This window comes from Schistocerca cancellata, chromosome 4 (assembly GCF_023864275.1).
Source record: "Schistocerca cancellata isolate TAMUIC-IGC-003103 chromosome 4, iqSchCanc2.1, whole genome shotgun sequence".
NCBI lineage: Eukaryota > Metazoa > Arthropoda > Insecta > Orthoptera > Acrididae > Schistocerca > Schistocerca cancellata.
In genome coordinates this window covers 525498012-525521650 of record NC_064629.1, presented here as the reverse complement: position 1 = coordinate 525521650, position 23639 = coordinate 525498012, and the positions used below count along the sequence as shown (strand labels likewise).

At 40.7% G+C, this 23639-nt stretch overlaps 1 protein-coding gene across 4 annotated transcripts in view; it reads right to left on the bottom strand.

Annotated features, from left to right (window-relative positions):
* The window catches only part of LOC126183418 (elongation of very long chain fatty acids protein AAEL008004-like), a 319750-nt gene extending 311203 nt beyond the window's left edge, over positions 1-8547 (bottom strand). For 2 of the 4 annotated variants that reach the window (XM_049925366.1, XM_049925367.1), the window contains exon 1: positions 8246-8540. The gene's annotated coding sequence lies outside the window, so the exon portion shown is untranslated. Of the gene's footprint in view, positions 1-8245 lie in introns of all 4 variants that reach the window. The other 2 variants (XM_049925368.1, XM_049925369.1) reach the window with 2 other exon arrangements.
* Positions 8548-23639: the final 15092 nt, after the last annotated feature.

Genomic DNA, 23639 nt, shown 5'->3' with positions numbered 1-23639 from the left:
TTGCCAATCTCATTTTAATTTTTTTCCAGTTGAGTGAATTCTCCATCTCCAAAGCGCACTGTGGCTATGAAAAGCTGACACTTATTCCCTCCTTCCTTTCATCGCATTGCTGAAGTAATTCTACAACACTCAGTAACGAGGAAAACGTCAGGGAAAAACGATTTACTGTAGAAGTTCCATAAGCTTACGTTACTCCGTAATAACAACTCATATAATAAGACCAAATATTATGAAAAAAAGTTGACAGCTGTCTGTTGGTGATGACCTAACACCACAGTCGATAGTAAGTATCAAAGTAACGCAATCTTTTTTCATTTAAAAAACTGCGAATGGGTGAACGTCAAATTATTGTGTGTTTGTAGCAGTTCATGAGTTGAGACTATTAGTATTTGCAGAAGTGATGCATAATCCACCAACAGAGCTTAAAAATTACTGCAAAGAGAAACATCATTTTCACCCATTAAATTTCATGTGTGTAATCTATTGTACTAACGCTTTCTAAAATACGTCACAAAGTTCGCAGTGTGTTTCCGCGGATCTACAACCATAAAATGCAATTCGCCAGTTTACATTTGGTCATCATTTTTCTGGATCTCTTAAGAGTTAACGGTCAATATAAATTAAACAATCCTACATGACAAAATTATAATGGTCAATATAAACTAAACAATCCTACGTGACAGAATTATAATATGTTTTCAGATCTCCATCTGAATTAATATGGACAGTAACAGACAACTGAATAGTATTTGATTGGTAGTTTGCTGATATTACGTAACACAGAGAAAAAGAATCTTCAGCATTACAACTTGGAAAAAAATGAGCTGGAAATTTTCCATGAGCACCTGGAATAACCGGTCGTAGCAGTTCAGCTCGTTAGGATTTCGCTACACAAAAACTAAGCCACCTTTGTGGCCTAGGCCGCTACTTCACACTAATGCCAAGGAGACCAAACTGTAGAGACCAAACTGTAGGTGAGCTTGAATCCTGAGACGAGTAAATTATTTATCTTCAGAATGTGGCTGGTAAGGAGTCGGACAGTATACGACGACTAGATTATTTTTACAATGTGTTGAGGTAAAGATCAATAATATACACTGTGTCCTTTGAAATGATTGCGTAAGACACTGATAACAATGATCATTTCATGAAGTTCTCAGGAGCACTAAGATAGGTGCTAAAATTGGTTACAACGCTCTTAAATACTTCTACATTCGTAGGAGACCAAATCCGACTGTTAACATATACTCGGTATTGATTAATGCTCTCGACAACCGGACACATTACATATCGCTAGGATGATAGTATCAGCAGATGATTTCGTGGGTGACAATGTTTGATTTCCGGAGCTGTTTTTCCAGTACATGAATGTCATGCGGTTCATCACATTGAGAGGATACTAATTACCAAATATCTTTAATGCGAATGACTGACAGGATCTTAACAAGATTGTCTAATATTTATCCTTTCAAGAAACATATGATAGTGCTCTCCATATTCGCTACTCTAATTTCAGAACATTTGTAATGGAACTGCTTATTAGACAGAAACCATGCAATACAATATTGGTTCACTGACCAATATCGCAAATTGTGGAATTTCGACTCATCTGTTCATAGATTCGTTTACACAGTAAATAGTCTGTCTATTTATTATTTACTTTTTGTCGTTAACTTAAGGCAAAACACGAAAAAATTATATATGCCACTGACGCTTAAAGTACCACGTACCAACTGGCAGCTATTAGTTTCAATTTTCTGCTTCAGTTCGCTTATGTGGCCGTCCTGTGTGAATGGTGAATACTGTTAAGAGTTTGATAGTCTGATGAACAACATGTATACTAGCACACTTTAACAGATAACATTTTCTGTCACAATTATATACGCAGCTATCTTTGTTATTATGGTAACTATGAAACTGTTGCTTTGGAAGGGAGCTGCTGTCCTCATAACTGTAGTTTCTTCGAAGCAGTGGCCTCTCAACATACGTACATTGCCGGATGAAATTGATCTAATGAATGGTCTGAGTAAACATCTTTACCAGTTTCTGCCATTGCTGTACTCATATGTAATTTGTGAGAAAGGCTCTATTTGAAGCAGAAAACGTTATTGTCCATCGAAAAGGATGGGACAGATGTCCATTTTAATCAAACAGTCAGTGACTTAGCGCTGGGACATTTGCATCCTACCAACACAATTGCTCGTCAGTGCACACATGGACTTCTGTGTGGTCCTGCGATAAGTTGATGGATTTAAAACTATTTGAAGCCAACAAGCCCACTGTGTGTACCCTGACGCACGGATTTTTGCCGTATTGTCATAGTGACGTATTGAGTACGTTGTGTAGAGAAAATTTTCGCTATTTTACATTTTTTTTAAATTTCTTCTGGTAACTTACCTAGGAGCCGTGAAATGGATGTTTCATTGTAACCGACACGTGTGAAAAAATATCTTATCACCCATTTATCCTCATTTCAAACCAAGCCTTTCCACGTTTGCGAATGATTTTATTTTTTCCGGTGAGGATGTGGATGTCTGCTGAGGTCGCTAAAATTTAGCATCGTCTGCTTTATTCTCTCTTTTACTTTATTCTATCTTTTACACGAGCAACTTTCTGTTCGAAATAGATTACTTCAAGCTCGCGTACCTTTCATGTGTGTGTGTGTAAATTAGCAAACAAACACGACTCGTCAATGATATATTGATTGTGCGGAGAGTAAAGTTCCAAATTTCCGAGTATGCTGGCGACTGCACACTTCACAGAAACAGGGGTCTACTGCGGCGTCTGCAAATATCGGAAGTTAACCGAGCTCATTCTTATTATAAAAATGAATTTTGTGTTTTTGTGTCTTCTTAATCTTTATTGTGTTGTTTGCTTTGTCTTGTGACACATTGAGAAGCTATGCAAGGTCCTGATATTTTTTGCTACTACTGTTCTTCTGCCAGACAGACGAAATATCTGAAAGCATAAAAGTATTTACATTCTACATATAAAAAGTATACACTAAGTATAAAAAACAACATAAATAGATAAACATGTTTTACGCAAAATTGTTTCAACAGTGAAAATGTCGGAATTATTTAACGAGAAAAATAATTTTCGATGTCATTCATTTGGCACTTACCAAGGAAAAAAGACACAAATGATAAAGCAAGAAGGTCCTATTTATGCCTCCGAAGTTTTCGTTTTGTTCTCAATATCGGCTGAGGTTTTAATTTTTAGGTAAACTACTCGTTGTACTTTCTGCTTCGCTAAAGCAAGTTACTATCCTCTGCCGCTAGAGGGGTCCGAATTGTAGCGTGTAACATGGCGGTGCGTAACGTAACTATGTCGGTGCATGAGAAACTGCGTGCTGTAATCGAGTTTGGTATTCAAAGAGTTCGTCCACACATGCAGCACTCTGTCCTTCAGCATGACAATACGAGACCATACACGAGCGTTGCGACAAGTGCAACAATTCGACGCGTTGGCTTCACTGTCATCGGTCATCTTCCATACAGTCTCGACTTGACTCAATCCTATCTTCACCTGTTTGGAAAATTTATGGAACACCTTCGAAGATTTCGCTTTGATAATGATGAATCAGTACACTAGGAGGTGAGGTTGTGGCTCCGTCAACAAAATCACTGAAGGTATCAACAAACTGGTCTCTCGTTAGGGGCAATGTGTTCGTCAACATGGTGACTATACTGAGAAATAAATATGTAGACAAGAAGAATAAAGATGTAGAATATTAATAAAGTTTTTTTTAATTTAAAAAGCTTTATGAGTTGTCACATAAAAACTCTTAGCATTACTTATCGGCACCCACTCATAGATATTATTTGATATGTTTGCACGTATACATTTTTTCGAGCGAATAAATTTACATTTTCTGAAATGTCTGGATGACACTTTTCCTATTCCTCCAGTTCTCAGGAGTGCAAAGAATTTACCACACAATCTTTGACCTTTGACAAGAATTTCCAATAAGAATTCTGCTTTGGCCATCAATAAACTCTATTATCATTGCTTTTTCCTACATTTTGTTACTATATTTCTATTTTTTCATAAAGTAGATAGTCCCTCATAACCTCAATTTCACCGTTCAGATACCAAAGTGCACAGCAAACATCCCTCACAACACACGCAATTTTGTTGTGACGTGTCATCGAAAATGACCACTCGGAACAGACGAGACTCAGTACAGAAATAAAACGCCAGAAGCACTGCAGTAGATTCACTTGGCTCGAGTAGTCAATTAATATAATAAAATCGATCGTGTAAAAGGGGCTTTAGACTTTTCGATAGTCACTTGTTTTATAGCGTGGACCTGTAATAACGGTGATCACTGTGACTAAGTATGTTTCAAGCTGCATTTGTTAGTCAGCTTTCAGGTGGAGAAAATATAAAAAGGAAGAAAGCAAGCATTACTTACAACAAAGCAACTAGAAATTAGTGGAGTTTCTGAGGACAAGCTTCTTGGAATGCATCTTCCAGCAAAGATGACAATGAGGCGATTCGCTACGTTTATTGCATCTCGAGTCGATTGCTTCGGTACACATACGCCTCACATAAAATAATGATAAAAACCAAAAATATCAAATATTTTCTTACTCACTGTCCACTCAGAAACAGTCCAACAATTATGACTGCATGACGAAATACAGAAGTTAATTTGGTCTCAAGAGGGTAAAGACGGAAGTAATCGTCAGATAACCACAAATCACTTCATTCTTCTGCCGTTCGCCTGCTTGGTAAGTTGCAGAAGTGAACAGAAAACGAAAGATTTCGCTGTCGGCTCATATGTTCTCAGTTACTTTTGTCTTATACAGTATTTAAAGGATTTGTATTCTGTTCTCAGAGGAATTCAGTGTTTCGGTGGCTGCTTCTTTAAAGACGCACCGCGCACTTCTGATTCACTTCTCAGAAACTAAGGGTAAGAAATCGTCTATGAACTCCTTGCAGGAACCATGCTAATTTTCCCAAAGAGTGCAAAACGAATTGGAGAGAAATCTGTAACGCAATATAGTTTTTTACATGTATGTATTTTGGCCAAAGGTGTATTTAGGGTTGTCCAGCCAGGTTTACGATTCGGTGTTTCTATATTTTGATGTTTAGAGATCATACAATGGTCACACGTAACGGCATTTTCCCAGCACCTGATGAAGACGATTAGGCCCGTTATCGAAATACTATGCGGAAGCATGCGTTTTAGACCTGCTGGAAAACAGGAATGCTTCCATGTGGAAATGTCCGGAGTATAATGTGAACGCAGACGTGTACAAGTATAAGACGTCATTTTGATTCGAAGGACAGAGTTATTTTTTACGCGCGAAATATGCTTTGGGCCTTTATGGTCACGCCCGCCTCTGCAGCCGATATCCCTATCGCTCTATAGTACGTTGGCATTGGATCTGAAGGCATCCGGTTCGAATCTTGATGGAGGAAGTAATTTTCACAGCCAATACCTGACCGTCAAGGGGTGAGACGGTGGCAACATTGAGTAATTGCAGGAATACATGGGACACTCACGCTTCACAAAAAAATCTCGTATAAAAACTCTCCAAATGTATTACGGAGAAATGGCATGTAGTTGTGTTCGTGGCAGTGCGACTGCCGTATGGGGTTGATAAGCTCTACGTCGTCATGTTGCTATTCAAAAAAGAAACGCGTTATTTTGTATGATCATCTGTAATAACACAAATACAGCACTATATCCGCACCAAGGGAAGAGTGTAACTGGCGATGGGGGCAGCACTGTGTCGTGTTGTGATTCTTGTACGCAGAGCAAATAAAATGTGGGACAGTAGATATATTTCGTTACAGTCCGCACTACTGTTCACATTGGAGTATGAATACAAAGGTTAAGAAACGAAACCATTCTGGTGATACCGCTCCTCAAGTAATTCCGACATGTGTCACGTTCTTTCAGGCACAGACTTCGCTTGGCTGAGCTATACAAGGCACCAACACTCATGACGAACTCCCACATCATACAGATTAACACACTTATCTGTAGAAATAAGAATTCGTCCGTACATCTTGTTTCGCCACGAACAACCACGACATCGTATCTTAATGTCCGAGTTAGAACTGATAACTGGCGCAGTATATATGTACACTCATATCACTCACTTCAGATAGTCTATGACCAAAATGAATTTAATCTTACGTCTTCCGTTAAGTGCTTTAGGATGGAAGAGGTTGAAACATATCAGTAAACAATGGTACAGAAAATATGTATCCCGAAGACTTCTCCGTTTTAGTCTCTTCACTTTTTGAGGGACGTTGGTAGAAACATGCTAGGTAAATGAACTGGTGCCTCAGCGGGCGAAAGTGTCGGAAGATAATCGTCTGTGCTCGCCATTAAGGAAGCATTCAGCAGCTTCAGAAATAGCACAAAAGGTAAACCAGGAAGTGAAAATCACTCGTCAGATATTTCTCTTTCTGGCATTTATTTAACAATTTTCGGCAAATCTAACGGTATTTCTTGCCAGATTAGCTAAATATGCTATCGTTACTTAGAATTCGCCACAAATATCATTTGAAAGCCCGGGAGACCTTAGAGGAATTTCAGAAGAGTGTTGAGGAGATATAGGAAGTGAAAGGGTTAGTATTTAGCTGTAAACATTCTAAATACGAAGGAGAACATCCATTTTGATTACTAAGAACCACAAGAAAACTGAAAAGGTATTCTTAAGAAACAGAAGTGAACTGTAATATAACTTGCTTTAAAATTTTGTATACACTGAAATTTTTCTTTACAAAATCCGTCAGTTATCCAACTGAAACAGACGTTTCTCTATTGAAAACTATGCAGACGTTTTTGAAATTCGGGAACTGCTATTGTACGTATACGGGTCAGATATAAATTAAAGACATACGAGCTAGACACACAGTCCGTATCCATGGGGAAGACGGTATACAATCGAGCTGTAAACAGCTCTGTGAAGAAATCTGTTTACTACGGCTTTGCTGCAAGTGAAAGGTTCTAAATGAAGGCTAGCCGTACCATGATATATGAAGGCAGCATTGCTGCCCGCCTTGTAGTACGGTGCTCTAGACAACGGACCAGAAACGCATATTTTCTCCGTTATCTGCGCATTGCATACTGACTCTGGCACATATCTTGCATATTTCTGAACAGTTCTTCTGATGAAAAGCTACACCTTCTTATTGTCCAAGTAAAATTAATTTTACCTCGATTCGAAGCGTGAATGTTGGATTATATTAGGAGAATTATGATCGACATTAGAGCTGAAGCTCCATTTCGGGGTTCGAGATTATGTCGGGGTAAGGATCAAAGGTGACGAAGTCCAGCAGTAAACTTTGCTGTATTTGGGACTGTTATGAACGAAAAGAGCCGATATCCACTGACGGAATACCTCTTCATTCTTAATACCTGATGAAAAACTCTCTGGCACAATACACCTAAGTTAGCTAAATCCTGCATAGCCTATCTGCTACCCAAAAATATCCTAGCGACTGAAACCTGCGTGATTAAGTTTTGAGACCAGTTGCAGCGAAGGAAGGCTATGGTTTAACACCCCATCAAGAACAAACACGCTAGAGGTAGATTGCCAGCTCAGTTGTGTAGGGAAACGAAAGAAGCCGTATTGACGGAAACGTCTCAGCATTCACATGAAGAGGCTTAGAGTGCCAGATGAAAACCAAAATAGCTTGGCCTGACAACTATTTGCACCCTGATTCTCCCGCATCCAAGTGCAGTGCCTCAGCAGCTGCCACCCCTCACTCGGTGACAGATTGCAAATATTACTAATGCCTTCAGTGGGATTCCTCTTTTAATCCTAGATTACTAAAACCTTATAAAATTTACGTTTGCACTTGGTACCCATTCGCGGTTCCCATCAACCTGGTGTCGTCAGTATAGGGTGTAGAACACGACATTTTGCACTGATTTTGTATGTGACGTACCACTGGAGACCTTATAATTGTAATTAACTGGTGCATAAACAATAAATGATCATGTTCTTTGAATAAAGTAAGGAGTAGTAAAATTTACGGTGGTTTAGTAAAAATATAACATTTCCCCCCCATTCTAGTTTCAATTGTCATTGATCTGCATGACTAGTATACACAATTTGATAGACTAGTTGTTAGAAATGTTTTATGTTAAAATAAAATGAATACTGTTAAGGGATGCGGATCACCGTGTGCTTGCATAATTCAGCAGTTATCTCTCGAGTACAAGAATTACTTCAAAGAAGCTGTGGCGTGCACTGCAACTAGTACTCTGTCATACCGTTGAGTTGCTCAAAAGCAAAAAACGCCGATGTCCCTGTGGAGCAAGATCTTTCACAGCATCCGCGTCCGTAGCAGGAATGCCGATGCGCCGGCCAGATCGTCCGAACACACGCACACTCACTCACAAAGCGCAGCTCGTCGGCCGCGTCCTGTGGAGCTGAGCTGACTTACTTGACGGCGGCGAAAGCGAGGTACGAACTGAGCGTCTCGGCGCGGCAGTCGGCACAACACTGCGATCGGACACGGTGAGAAAATGTACTGCGGAGCGGAGCAGCTCTTGCTTTCTCCTGCGGCGGAGCTGGGCGCGCGCGGCCACTCTGCCACCCGTATATATAGGCTCGCCCGGCCGAAGGAGGGGGGGCGACTTACGCGGCCTCGCCGCCCGCACTTGTGTCATCAAGCACCTATGCACCTCGCTTACACATCTTCAATTACACTTCTTAAGAATTTCCCAGTTATTCAATGACTACCGAACCCGAAATGCATCGCAATTGCTAAATAGGTTGGGTACGTTCTAATCTCCGTCTCTCCCCTCTCTGTCCATCTTCTCCTCCCACTCTCTTTGTACATCTCCTCCTCTTCCCCCTCTCTTTGTTCACCTCATCCTCCCTCTCACTTTCAATCTTCTTCCCCCGCCCCCCCAATCGCTCTCCATCTTCTCCACCCCCTTCGCTACGTCCATCTTTTCCTTCTCCCTCTCTATGTCCATTTCCTCAAAAAAATGGTTCAAATGGCTCTGAGCACTATGGGACTCAACTTCTGAGGTTATTAGTACCCTAGAACTTATAACTAGTTAAACCTAACTAACCTAAGGACAACACACACATCCATGCCCGAGGCAGGATTCGAACCTGCGATCGTAGTGGTCTCGCGGTTCCAGACTGCAGCGCCTAGAACCGCACGGCCACTTCGGCCAGCTCCATTTCCTCCTCTTTTTCGCTCTTTGTTCATATCCTTCACCACCCTCCTTCTGACCCTGAGACTTCTTTATTTTCATTGCAAACGAAACCTTGATTGGAGTATAAGTCGCTTAAAATGATTGAATTGGCAGGGTTCATAAATTCAAGGGATAGGGGAGACCTTTTCATCTCCTGAATCTGTGAGGATAGTAGCTTCAGTGAAAGTATTTCTCGTAGTTTTAATTTGTGAACGGGTAGGACTGCAAAGTTTCGGAGGAGTCATATTCCATAGTAATATTCTAATCATAAGTCTACAAACCACAAATAGAACATTTCACTTTCCTCTTAAAACTGACTGCGGCGAAGAAAACAAAACAGCACACTGCTGCGTATATAGTTTTTGTTTAAATTATATATATAATGAGAAAGAATATATGTGGAGGAAACAACTAATCTAATAGTTTAAATGCCCTGATATCTAATTTAAAACTAATTGCGAGAAAGAAAGTTAACCCGTACATTTTCACAGCACAACATTTTCTTTCCCGCAGTCAGTTTTAACAGAAAATCTGTACATTGTTGTTTAAAAAAATATATATACTGTCTCCAGCTTAATGTTAGTAAGTATCGTGTAACAATCTGAAGTAAAACGGTCAAGAATTTTTTGAGATTTTTGCTAAAAACATGTGCTCTTCATATATCAGATATGTATTTATATATTACCTACACTTAAAACATATACTGCCAATGCCTGTCCGCATGTTTATTAGAGCATCGTGTAAAAATTTGAAATAAATTGGTCAAGAACATTTTGAGCTTTTTGCTAACAATGTTTCCTCCTAATGTACTACATATACATTTTATACCACATATATTAAACAAATATGTAGTTATGTCCATCCAAATGAACATAGAATATCAAATAAATATTTGAATTAAATCGGTCAAGGACATTTCGAGATTTTTGCTAACCAACGCTTCCTATTAATATACAGGGTGTCTCATTTATCTTGACCACCATAAATAACTGTTTGTCCAGATGCAAATTACAAAATGTTTCAAGCAAATGTTCTTTAGCCGTCAGTGGGAAATCAATCAGCATGATATGAAGAGCGGTATGACTTTTTAAAATGGCGCCCTGTATTTCTTATTCGGTAAGTCATTTCCTCTCCTAAAGACCTATTCAGAAATGTATCACAGTGTACCATTCACTGAAACACAACGTTATTAATTACATGACACAACATTGACTTTGAGCCCGGGATCACAAACTCGTCCACTAGCCGTAGTTGCCAGCAAAAAAATGAAAACCAAGAAAAAAACATAACAAAGAATTGACTTTGACTCTTCTGTTCCATTGCCCAGGAGCAGAACATTCAAAGATGCTCAAAGTGGTGACCCTGGACACCGATACCCTAATGCACTCGTTGAATGAAAGATGGCTGGTTCAGATGGCTCTGAGCACTATGGGACTTAACATCTATGGTCATCAGTCCCCTAGAACTTAGAACTACTTAAACCTAACTAACCTAAGGACAGCACTCAACACCCAGCCATCACGAGGCAGAGAAAATCCCTGACCCCGCCGGGTGAATGAAAGAAATATTTACTGCTTCAAGTGTTGCTTGCTGAAGAGAATTACAAGCAAGCATGGTACGTTCCTGCATGTGCTCTGGAGTTGTTGGAATATCGCAATAGACAGCGTCTTTAATACATCCCCAAAGAAAAAAGTCCATATGATTTAAATCAGGAAACCTAGCAGGTCAAGTAACCGTTCCTCCTCGACCATCCATCTGGCAAGATACCTACGGTTCAGAACACGACGTGCACGCAAGGCATGTGCTGGACATCCATCGTGTTGATACCATATAAGCATTCTGGTTCTTAGCGGCACTACATCCAGACGAGGACGAAGAATTTGTCTGAGGAAGTTGGCATACGCTGTGCCATTTAGACTACCATTGATGAAATAAGGACCAATAATTATAGTACCAAGCATCCTACACCAGATGTTAACTCTCCATTGACGCTGATGTTCCACCTGTCTGCCGGCCTCGGTGGCCGTGCGGTTCTAGGCGCTGCAGTCCGGAACCGCGAGACTGCTACGGTCGCAGGTTCGAATCCTGCCTCGGGCGTGGTTGTGTGTGATGTCCTTAGGTTAGTTAGGTTTAAGTAGTTCTAAGTTCTAGGGGACTGATGACCTAAGATGTTAAGTCCCGTAGTGCTCAGAGCCATTTGAGCCACCTGTCTAAGCCATCGTGGGTCGTCGCTGGACCAATAAAGCATGTTCCTTGTATTTACCTGTCCTTTGTTTGAGAAGGAACATTCATCGGTTAATAGAACATTGGAGAAGAAGTTCGGGTTGGCGAAGATTTGCTGCTGTGCCCACTGACAGAACTGTACACGATTCTGAAAATCATTTCCATGCAATTCTTGATGTAGGTGTTCATGGTAAGGATGGAACCGGTGACGTGTAAGAATGCAATGTACACTACTTTTAGGAATGCCAATCTCGTGTTCAAGTTGTCGTGTGCTCACATGTGGATTCATAGCAACGGAAGCGAGAACTAACTTCGGCAGCTTTGTCTGTGAGAGTGCTACGACGACTGCGTTGTCGTGGGTTGAAACTTCCCTTTTCCTGAAGCGTCACAAAATCCGTCGGGAAGGTGAGTTCTTGTCAGGATATCGCTCTCTGTGCAGGTCCGCTGCCTGCGTGGTATTTCGTCTACCTACAACAACAACAACAACAACAATAAAAGAAACGTTACGTCGATGCAGTTTGTAGGGAAAGACAGCCTTTACTGTATGCCTCCTCTACACAACAGTATCTAAAAGGACTAAACAACTGCACCAAACGTACCCATACATAAGAAAACAATATTGCAATTACTGTTTTGCTAATTTACATTCCCCATAGATGAGTATCATTTCTACCTTCTCTTCGTTGGTGTACATTCTGCTCACATAACTCTTCAACTGACGATGGTTGACGGAATGACGGGTGTGCATTCTACTTACGTTTAATTTGTCCCCTGTCAACGTCAGCACGTGGCTGTGTTCCATTATCCCGAGTACCTGCACTAAGAGCTAACAACGTCAGCGTCAGTGTTGTGTTTTGTAATTAATAACGTTGTGTTTTAGTGAATGGTACACTGTGATACATTTTTGAATAGGTCTTTAGGAGAGGAAATGAATTACCGAATAAAAAATACAGGGTGTCATTTAAAAAAGTGATACCGCTTTTCATATCTTTGTAAAAAACAAAGCTACAACGAAGGCAATCATACTAGCTGATGACCCCCTGATGGTTAAAGAACATTTGCTTCAAACATTTGTAACTTGCATATGGACAAACAATTATTTAGGGTGGTCAAGATAAATGGGACACCCTCCTATGACATCCTACATTTTTATTAGTGTATCACGTAAAAATTTCAAATGAATTGGCAAATAACTTTTCGAGATTTTTGCTAACAACATTTCAGTTTTATGTATTACATAATATTTATATACTGTATATATTAAAAATATAGGTACCCTCGGTCCATCCAAACGTTTATTTGAGGGTCGCGTAAAAATCTGTAGTTAGTCGGTCACGAATTTCGCGAGCTTTTTGGTAACAACCTTAAACTACGAATTATACGAGGGTCATTCGATAATTAAAGAGACAAAATGGTCTGGGAAAAACTGTTTGTAGGGTAACTTCGGTACTTCTATGGCTTTAAGTTGGCATCACTAGGATGAGCCCTGATCAGCTGATGTATGAACATTGTTTTGTTTATAACCTCAAAAATACATTTCAAGATGGCGGGTCCGCTTGAAATGTCCACATTAGTTGAACAACGTTCTGTTATTCGTTTTTTACTTGCTGAAGGCGAGAAACCAATGAATATATACTGTAAAATGCCTGAAGTTTGTGGTGAAGGTTGTACGAATAGTGCAAATTTTTACAAGTGGGTAGAGGAGTTCAAAAATGATCGCGACTCAGTGACTGACGAACACTATTCTGGCCGACCAGTTCCAGTTTCAACTCCTTCACTTGAAATTCGAATTGATGACATTATTAGTGCCAATGGCCGTGTGACTGTGTAAATGAAAGTTGATAAGGTTCCAGTTAGTACTGGTACAGTTCATAACATTATCTGTAACAAGCTGAAGCACCGCAAAACAGTGCAAGATGGGTCCCAAAGGAGTTGACGCGGCTACACAAGGAAACAAGGTTGAGAGTGTGCACAGAGCAAAAGGAACATTATGAAAGAGAAGGTGAGCACTTGCTCAACAAAATTATAACTTTTAAGAAACTTGGGTTCATATTATGGCCCAGAATCAAAAAGACAAAGCATGGAGTGGAAGCACACCAACTCACCTGCCAAGAAAAAAATTCAAAACCGAATCATTAGCAGGAAAAGTCATGTTGACAGTGTTTTGGGATGTTGAAGATCAAGTATTTTGTAATTATCTCGAAGAGCAGCGTACAATGAACACAATACTACTCGGATTTGCTTTTAAACAAGGTAAATCCAGCCATGAGAGAGAGACGTCATGGATCTCAGAGGAGAAGTGTGATTCTCCAGCAAGACAGCTCACGCCAGCATATTACTCAACTAACCCGTGAAAGCATCGACAAAATAGGCTGGGAAGTACTGCCTTATCCGCCTTACAGTCTTGTTTCAGCACCTAGTGATTTCCATTTGTTTGGTGCACTAAAGGAGGCATTATGTGGAAAGAGGTTCTAGGACAAAAAGGATGTGAAAAAGTTTGTGGGAAATTGGTTCAAACATCATGGTAAAGATTTCTTTGTAAGCATAATAAAAAAGCTTTTACCCCGTTGGAGCAAGGGCAATGTTCAAGGGGATTATGTTGTTTTGTAAAAATAAACGCTTTTTCTCCAGACCAATTTGTCTCTTTAATTATTGAGTGACCCTCGTATATATATATATATATATATATATATATATATATATATATATATATATATATATATATATATATATATGAGCTCTGCCAAAACGTTTATAAGAGTACGAGTGTGAAGTCAAGAACTTATCGAGATTTTTGATATAAGTCTTTTCCTTCTATATAGTATACACAGGATGGCAATTATTGAAGTATATGAAAATAAAGTAAATTAGTTACAAACTACGGCGTACACACACTTTATTCAACATATTCAACACGTAAATGTCACTACAGATATTAGGATTTAGGTTATGACATGTTCAATACGCCTGCCAGCATTGGTGATAATGTGGCGCAGACGAATAACGAATAGCATGACCCGCTGAAGTGTCGGAACATCGATATTGTCGATGACCTCCTGAATGACAGTTTTCAGCTCATTAATGATTTTGAGGTTATTGTTGTGCACCTTGTCTTTAATATAGCCCCATAAGAAGGAGTCACACGTTTTCAGATCCGGAGAATATGGCGGCCATGGTAGTGGCCTTTGGATGCCCCAGAGCCAGAATGCGGTACCAAAAGTACTTCTCCAGGACATCAAAAACTCTCTTGCTCCGTCTTGCGTTAACCACATCTTGTCGAAATCTGGGTCACTTTGGATAATGGGAAAGAAATCATCTTCCAAAACCTACACGTACCATTCGGTAGTCACCGTGTGGTCAAGGAATATCGCACCTATTATTCCGTGACTGGACACAGCTCACCACACAGACACCCATTGAGAGTGATGAGACTTCTCGATCGCGAAATGTGGATTCTCAGTCCCCCAAATGCGCCAATTTTGCTTATCGACGAACCCATCCAAATGAAAGTGGGCTTCGGCGCTAAACTAAACCATATTCACATCAGAGTTCTTATAGTCAATTCTGTGGACAATAGGGTTGGCGAAACAGAACCTCTGTTGCATGGCTCTGGGGTTTAATGGCTGATAAGTCTGAATTTTGTATAGGAAGAGATACTGGTCATCAACAACAATTTGTTGCAGTCTCGCAATTGATTCCCACTTGTCGTGCAGCTCGTCTGATCGATTTCCTGGGGCTGGTTTGACACACAGTGCGTGTCTTCTCGATGTTTTCAGGCGTTTCCACCCTTTTTGGACGACCGACATTGCTAACACTGTTATCACGAACACTACCCGTTCTCTCAGACTTGTGAATCAAATTCTTGATTGTTAGCACACTTGAACCGGTTGTCTTCAGCTTGAACTCGGCCACAAACTTCCGTTGAGACGGAATTGTGCTGTTACTGTTCTCATAGTACGCCTTCACAAGCGCTATACGCTCAGGCACATTTTCATGTGCAAATGGCCGACAACAAACAGATGCGTGTGCATGCGTGGTACTAATTCCCATCATGCCCCGCGGCCAACTGTGCAGTTTGAACATCCTAACGCAAACCGTTCAGAAGTTATGACAATTTTATTTCATATAGTTCAATAATTGTCACCCTGTATATGTATTTCTATACGACATACATTAAAAAACTGTGTAGCCTATGTCCCTCCGAACATTTATTAGAATATCGTACAAACGTTTGAAGTAAATCGATAAAAAACTTTTCGAGAGTTTTGGTAACAACTTTAAACTACAACTTGTCTTTATATGGTCGTAGAGATTTGGCATACAGTATTACTCATGAAATATAATGATAATATTGGAAGAAAAGACACAAATACAAATGATACATTAAACTAAGAAACAGTTGTATGCTGATGCCCAGTCTCCGTATTCAGTCAAGGCTTAACGGTGTAGCCAATGATAAGTCGTTTGGATCACCCAGGTAGAATCTCAGTTTAAAATCCTTGTAGACGTGCCAGATGGTTTCAGTGCTCCACAATCACAGATTGCGCTGGACTACTTACATGGTTTGCGCAGGTAGTATGTACACACTCCGTGTTTTTCTTCGGATGCGATTTACACACATCAACAAATGTTTTGCATCTTTCCGATGAGCCGTACAGGTATGTTGTTTTTGTTTCTCTTCCTGTACCGATCGGAAGGTCATCCATGACGCTGTTTGTAAACATACATGCAGTAACCATGAACGCTATCTGCTGCCACAGCGCCGCACTCGAATGGATTTCAGTATTCCAGCTCAAAGTGAAACACTAGTAGGGAAGCGTTACAGACGTCTCTGGCACAGTAGAGTGAACATCCATCATGCCACGAAGGACAATCGCGACAAATGATCGGATTCGCACTTACGCGCAGAAAGCTTGCCAACTAGGAAAGTGCTCGACATGTGCACCGGAGTCAAAGTAATGTGGTGCGGACGTGGAATCGGTTCCAACTGACCACACAAGCTGTCCACGTTCGACAGGTGTCCAGGCTGATCGATATCTACGACCTCTAAGTCAAAGGAACCGTAGGCTGAGTGCTCCAGAACCGAATTCGGCTTACGAAGAGGCTATAGGTCATCATGTATCTCAATGAATTGTAAGGAGACGATTGCGTGATGGGAATCTCCATTCCCGACGACCATGGAAAGCACCACGTCGTACGTCACTGCACCATGGATCCCGTTACAGATGGGCAAGAAATCATGCAACGTCAACGCCCCAAGATTCTTGTTGTTTACGGACGAAACTTGGATCTGGCTTTGGCCCGATAAGCGAAGCAATGTGTGCGTTCTTGGTCCAAAACATCGAATGCCTCGAACACTGCCTCCCACATGTGACACAAGGAGATGGTAGAGTGATGTCTGAGGTGGCATTACATGGGGCTACCGTACACCTCTCATGCTTGTTGAGGACAGTCTCACTACGCTACGATACAGGGGCGAGATTCTGCAACCAATAGTGCCAATAGTGGAACTGTATCATCAACATTTTGGCGCCAGTTTAATTTTGATGGATGATAACTCTTGTGCTCGTCGAGCTGCTCTCCCGAACATGTTCCTTCAAAATGCTAGGATCACCAGAACAGAATGGCTTGCCTGTTCCCCGGACATGAACACATCTGATGTGGGTAGCGATTAAAACGAGCTATTTTTGGACGTCGATAACGGCCATGCACTCTGCGCGACTTAGGCAGAATCGCCATTGTGGAGTGGGAAAATTTGGACACTGCCGGGTTTGATGATTTCATCCTTGTTATGCCACGGTGGATGTAAGCCTGCATCCGAGCAAGGCTGACGTTGCACTGAAGTGCTGTGAAAAATCCCACTTGGGAAACAGACGATTTTGTCGTTTCACAAATGTTTGATTTTTTGATTTGGTGATTTGGATTTACTGCAGATGAATGCCTCAGATTCTGTTTTTGTTTTCTGTACCATGAATTTCGAAATAAAGGTGTGATGCAGGACTTTTGTTGATTTGTGTATATTCTTGCAGTCGTGCCGTGGGAGTTCAAAGCCCTTTTTGTCTCTGTAAAGGGTCAATAAGATGTCCTAATTCAGATGGGGCATTCGTAGTCCAAGTTTCACGCTATCTGCTATCAATGATGAAATTGCTATCAGCGAGCTGTTGAACCAGTGGCAGGGGTGAATTTCTGGAACGCAGTTGTTTTGTTGTAGAGCCGGGAATATCTTCATGGATGGCTGAAGATGATTCATTATTTGGGAATATTCGTTCAAGGGGGCGTTTTATCTGTACCTCTTGCAACAACCTGTCATTCCCTGCTCTCTATTTATCCGCAAGAGCCCATGGGTGAAAGAAGTAACTCTGAGTATCCTGTTATGGCCAGTTATTCCATCTCCATCTTTCCCTGACTATGATATGGTAACTGCAATGGAAGAATCCCTGCTCCTCCAGGTTGGGGATTGTGCTTAAGGCTAACAATCCTCTTATGCAAAACAAATTGTTACGATTCTCTCACTTAAGCGTCGAAATGATTTAAGAAACAGCCCTCTACGGCGACATGACAAACGAAAAATGGACTTAAGAATCGGTATATGGAATGCAAGGAATCTGTGGAAATGTGGTCACATACAAAGATTGCAAGACCAACTAAAGAAATAGAATGTAAAATTTGCTGCAACACAAGAAACAAGATTTCCTGGAAAATACATACAGAACCTCGGACAATACACTACATTTAACAATGGTGAAACACACTTAAAAGTAGGAATTTGGAACAGCATTTCTCATTCAAAGGAGTTGGTTGAAACAGTCATCAGATCTGAGGCACTTAATGAAAGAATATGTTACATATGAGAGGAAGGTCGATGGTTCAATATCTCTGCTGTCAAAGTGCACTGAAAAGCTCAAATTTGAAACAGTATTTCTTATTGAAAGGAGTTGATGAAACAGTCACTAGGTCTGACGCAACTAATAAAGGAATATACTAGATACGAGTGCAAGGTCATTGGTTCAGTATCTCTGTTGCCAATGTTCATGCACCTATGAACGACGAGGAAGATGTTGCAAGAGCCAGTTTCTACGAATTCCTGCAGAATGTGTAAGACACTGTAGAGGAAGACGTACAGGGAAACTTTAAAGTCAGGGTAGGAAAAGAGAAATTTGCAACCAAAGATAGGCAATGAAAGCCTTCACGAAGAAACCAATGGGAACGGACTAAGAATGAGCTCATTCGCTGAATCAAAAATTAATGTTAGAATTATGACCTTTGCACACAAATATATACACAAACAGATACGGTATTCGGCAAAATAGATATGGTATTCGGCAGATAGAAACACAGCAATTCTAAAGGACTATTTATAAAACTCAAACATACTTAGGAGTACCATCAACCACATTTGTATGTACAGGGGAGCCGACATAGGCTCTGTAACTTGGTGGTTACATCTATGGAAATAAAACTGAAATCATATCACAGAAAACAACAATTATGCACAGTGCAGTATGAAGTTGAACTACTGAGGGACAATCCTGAAACTAATCAGTGTCAAATGGAAGTAAACAACAAATCTGTAGTAGTTGCCAGAGCAACAGAGGAAATGAATGAAATTGAAACTAAAGACATAAATGGGCTCTGGACGGACTTCAAGAAAGTGATTCAAATGTCAGCTAAAAACAATTTACCAAAAGAAGGAAAAAAGAAGAGGAAATGGTTTAACGATACACGTAAAGCGGCGGTAGAAGCTAGCATCACAGCCAGGAATGGTGGCACTTTCCTGCCAAAATCCGCCTTCTTGGATAATGGTACTCGCATCATCAGCTGACGTCACGGTCGCCATCTTCGATGACGTCAGAGTGGGGCTGCACCAGCCTTGTCCCCCTACTCATAAGGACTGGAAAGTTGCACAGACTACACTAATATTTAAGAAAGGAAGAAGGAGTAATCTGCTGATTTAGAGGTCCATATCACTGTCGCCAATCTACTGTAGAATTCTGGAACACGTACATATTGTTTTCGTACATTATGAATTGCCTAGAAGAAATTGACACAAAGTAGGCACAGATTCAGAGAACATCGTTCCTGTACAACACAAATAGCTCTTTGTTCTCATGTAGTATTGATTCCATGTTTCTAGATTTCCAAAAGGCTTTTGACATCATTCCTCACAAGTGATTTCTAATCAAACTGCAAACCTATGGTGTATCATCTTAGTTATGCTATTGGATTCGTGATTTCCTGTCAGGAAGGTCACAGCTCGTAGTAACTGATGGAAAGTCATCGAGTAAAACAGAAGTGATATTTGGTGTCCCCCAAAGAAGTGCAGTAGGCCCTTTGTTGTTCACAGTCTGTATAAATGATTTAGGAGACAGCCTGTGATGCTATCTTAGCTTATTTGCAGATGATGGGGTCTTTTACCGTCTAGTAAAGTCATCAGAAGATCAAAACGAACTGCAAAATGATCTAGGCAAGATATTTATATGGTCAGAAAAGTAACAGTTACCCTAGATAACGAAAAACGCGAGGTCATCCGTATGTGTACCAGAAGAAATCCGTTAAATGCCGGTTAGACGATAAATCGCGCTGTCAATACAACCAAATAGCTAGGGATAACTATTACAAACAACTTAAACTGGAACGATCACACACTTGTAAATCATGTTGTGGAGAAGGTGAACCAAAGATTGCGTTTTTTTGGCAGAGCACTCAGAAGGAACAACAAATTCACTGAAGAGACTACCTGTACTACGCTTGTCCGTCCACTAATAGAGTATTGTTGTGAGATATGGGATCCTTACCATAGGAGATTGATGGAGGATATTGAAAAAGTTCAAAGAAGGGCAGTTCGTTTTGTATTATCTTGAAATAGGGGCGAGAGTGTCACGAATATGATATGGGGATTGGGGTGGTAATCATTAAAACAAATACGTTTCTAGTTGTGGCGAGATCTTTTCATTAAATTTCAGTCTCCAGTTTTCTCCTATGAATGCGAAAATTTATTTTTGACATCCACCTACACACGAAGAAATGATTACCGTAAAAAAATAAGAGAAGCCAAAGCTCACACAGAAACATTTAAGAGTTAATTTATTTCGTGCGCTGTTCGAGAGTGGAACGGTGTAGGAATAGAGCGAAAGTTATTCGAGGAACCATATGCCAGGCTCCTAAGTGTGAGTTGTAGTCATGCAGATGCAGATAGCTGCACTTCACGAAAATCTATGGAAACATTGTTGCTGAAACAACTGATATATTACAGGCTTGGAAACAATATTTTGACGAGTTATTGAACTGCCCTGAACCAGAAAATAAACTGTAGAAAACTTGTCCTCGGATGGCGGAAACTCTTGTAAACGACCCAACATACGAAGAGGTAACCAGTTGTTTTACAAAACTGAAAAAAATAAGAAAGCGACTGGATCTGACGGAATACCGTGTGGGATTGCTGGAATATGGCGGTCATAAATTTCATGAGAAATTGTTTCATCTTATTCTGTATACACGCACGGTAAAATTCTGGGCAAACCTGTTAGAGCCACTGTTTGGCAGCGTTCACAAGGTAGTCATCATCTTCAAACCTTGTTCCACGAAGAGAGTCTTTCAGTTTCCCAAAGAGATGATAGTTACATGGAGCCAGGTCAGGACTGTAAGGCGGGTGTTTCAGTGTTGTCCATCCGAGTTTTGTGATTGATTCCATGGTTTTTTGACTGACATGTGGCCGTGCATTGTCGTGCAACAGCAAAATGTCCTGCTTTTGCCGATGTGGTCGAACACGACTCAGTCGAGCTTGAAGTTTCTTCAGTGTCGTCACATATGCATCAGAATTTATGGTGGTTCCACTTGGCAATCGAAAAACACCATATCCATAACTTTTCCAGCAGAAGGTGTGGTTTTGAATTTTTTTTTTCTTGGGTGAATTTGCATGATTCCACTCCATTGATTGCCTCTTCGTCTCTGGTGAAAAATGATGGAGCCATGTTTCATCACTTGTCACAACTCTTCCAAGAAATTCATCTCCACCATTCTCGTACTGTTCCAAACGTTCGCTGCATACCGTTTTTCTTGTTTCTTTGTGAGCCACTGTCAACATCCTGGGAACCCGCCTGGCAAAACCTTTTTTAACGCCAACACTTTCAGTATTCTGCAAACACTTCCTTCCCCTATCCCAACGTAGCATGACAATTTATTCACTGTGATGCGTCCGTCAGCAGTTACCAATTCGTTAACTCTCTGCACATTGTCTGGAGTGTTTGCAGTACGAGGCCTGCCGCTGAGAGGGCAATCCTCAATATTGCCATGCCCGCTTTCATCACGTAACCTGCTTGTCCACCGACTAATTGTACTGCGATCGACAGCAGCATCTCCATACACCTTTTTCAACCTCTTGTGGATGTTTCCCACTGTCTCGTTTTCACAGCACAGGAATTCTATGCTTCTGACGAAAGTCAAGTGTAGCAGCCATCTTGAAGACATGCTGTAATGGCGCCACTCACGGGAACAGGTTGAACTAAGTTTGAAAACAAGCAGGAAGGGTGTATCTACACACTGTAAAACTTTCACACATGCAGAATGAAAACTGTATTTTTACAAAAATAGTGTGCATTTTTTTTGGAGTGACCCTCGTAATACCGGATGAATGGAAGGACTCAGTCATTGTCCCTACACATAGGAAAGGAGATAACCGAAACTGAAGGAATTACAGAGTAATTTCCTTACTAGTCACAGCGTACGAAGTACTGTCACATATAATAGAGCAAAACCTCACCCCTACACCGAGGACATAATATCGGAGGCTGGTTTTCGGAAAAATAGATCAACGGCAGATAGCATATTCTGCAACAAGAATATCAATGAAAAAGTGTGGGAATGCAACACGAACGTCCACTGTCTAGACTTTTAGAAGGCCTAAGATTACAGAGGAACGGTATGACAAATCGTGGCAGGCTACTGAATCTCTAAGAAACTCATCACCATGTCGCTTTTCTTCAACCTTGTCACGGAAAACGTAGTAAGAGAAAATAAAGATAAAATAATTGGAAACATCACATATAAACAACCAAATATACTGGCCTATGAAGACGACATAGTTGTAATAGGAAATATCAGTGGCAAAACTGAACGCTTTCAAGAAAGTAAGTGAAAGTACCATGAAATTAGGTTTAAAAATCAGTGGGGAAAATAAAGAATATAATATCATACAAAGGGAAAACATGTTTTCAGAATAACGTGATGACCTTCACATATAAAACTACAGTTTCAAGAACACTCTCAACTTCAAATATCTTGGTGTAAATATAATAAATGTAATAAGAGACAATTCGAATGCCAAAATAGACTACGGAATGCAACCAAAGTTGACTTTTCCCTCCAAAAGCCTGTATCCTCTAAACTCCTGACCAGGAAAACCAAGGTAAAACTCTACAACACAATCATCAGGCGAATACTGCTGCATGGAGCGGAAACATGGAGCATGACCAAAAGAGAAGAGCACCAACGCTCAGTTTTCGAAAATTAACGGTACAGAAAAATCTTTCGTCCAAAAATTGACCAAGCAACACATAGACGTGTTTGTTGACCCATTGAAGAACTAATTATGATAGCTTACCTACCCTCGGTTATGTCCATCGCCAAAGCGAAACGTTTGCAATGGGCAGTCCATGTCGTCAGAATATACCCTGGCAGACTTACAAGAAGATAGAAGGAACAAGACCCCTGGACGACCATTAAGCAGATGACAGGATGATGTGACCTCAGACTACTGAGTGTTGGGTATCACTGAATGGGAAAGGAAGAACTGGTGACGGATAGTGAGAGCGGCGCAGGATCGTCACATCCGAAAGAAGCCAACGGAGTGGTTGATTGTGTAGGCTTCTTGTCTTCTTAACAGAGGATCGTCTATGCAGCTGAGAGTTGTAAGCCACTGTAGTGGAGCAGTTCGTATGCTCCCAGAGGTGATTGTAACTGTTGTATTGAGCTGAGTGTCTATTTTATTTAGTTGAGGGCTGTTCAGCTACACTGGAGCACAGTATTCAGCTGCAGAAAACGCTGAACCTAGCGCAGAACTCCTAAGCGTGTCTGCTAATGCTCCCCAGGTAGTACTCCAGAGTTTCTGGATTAGGTTATTTCGTGTGTTTATTTTCCAAGAAGTTTTTTGAGTAGCTTCCTGAAAGATAGTGTCAAGAGTCATTCAAAGATGATTTGGGGTACTGGTAGGGAAGCATATGGCCTCCAGTTTACT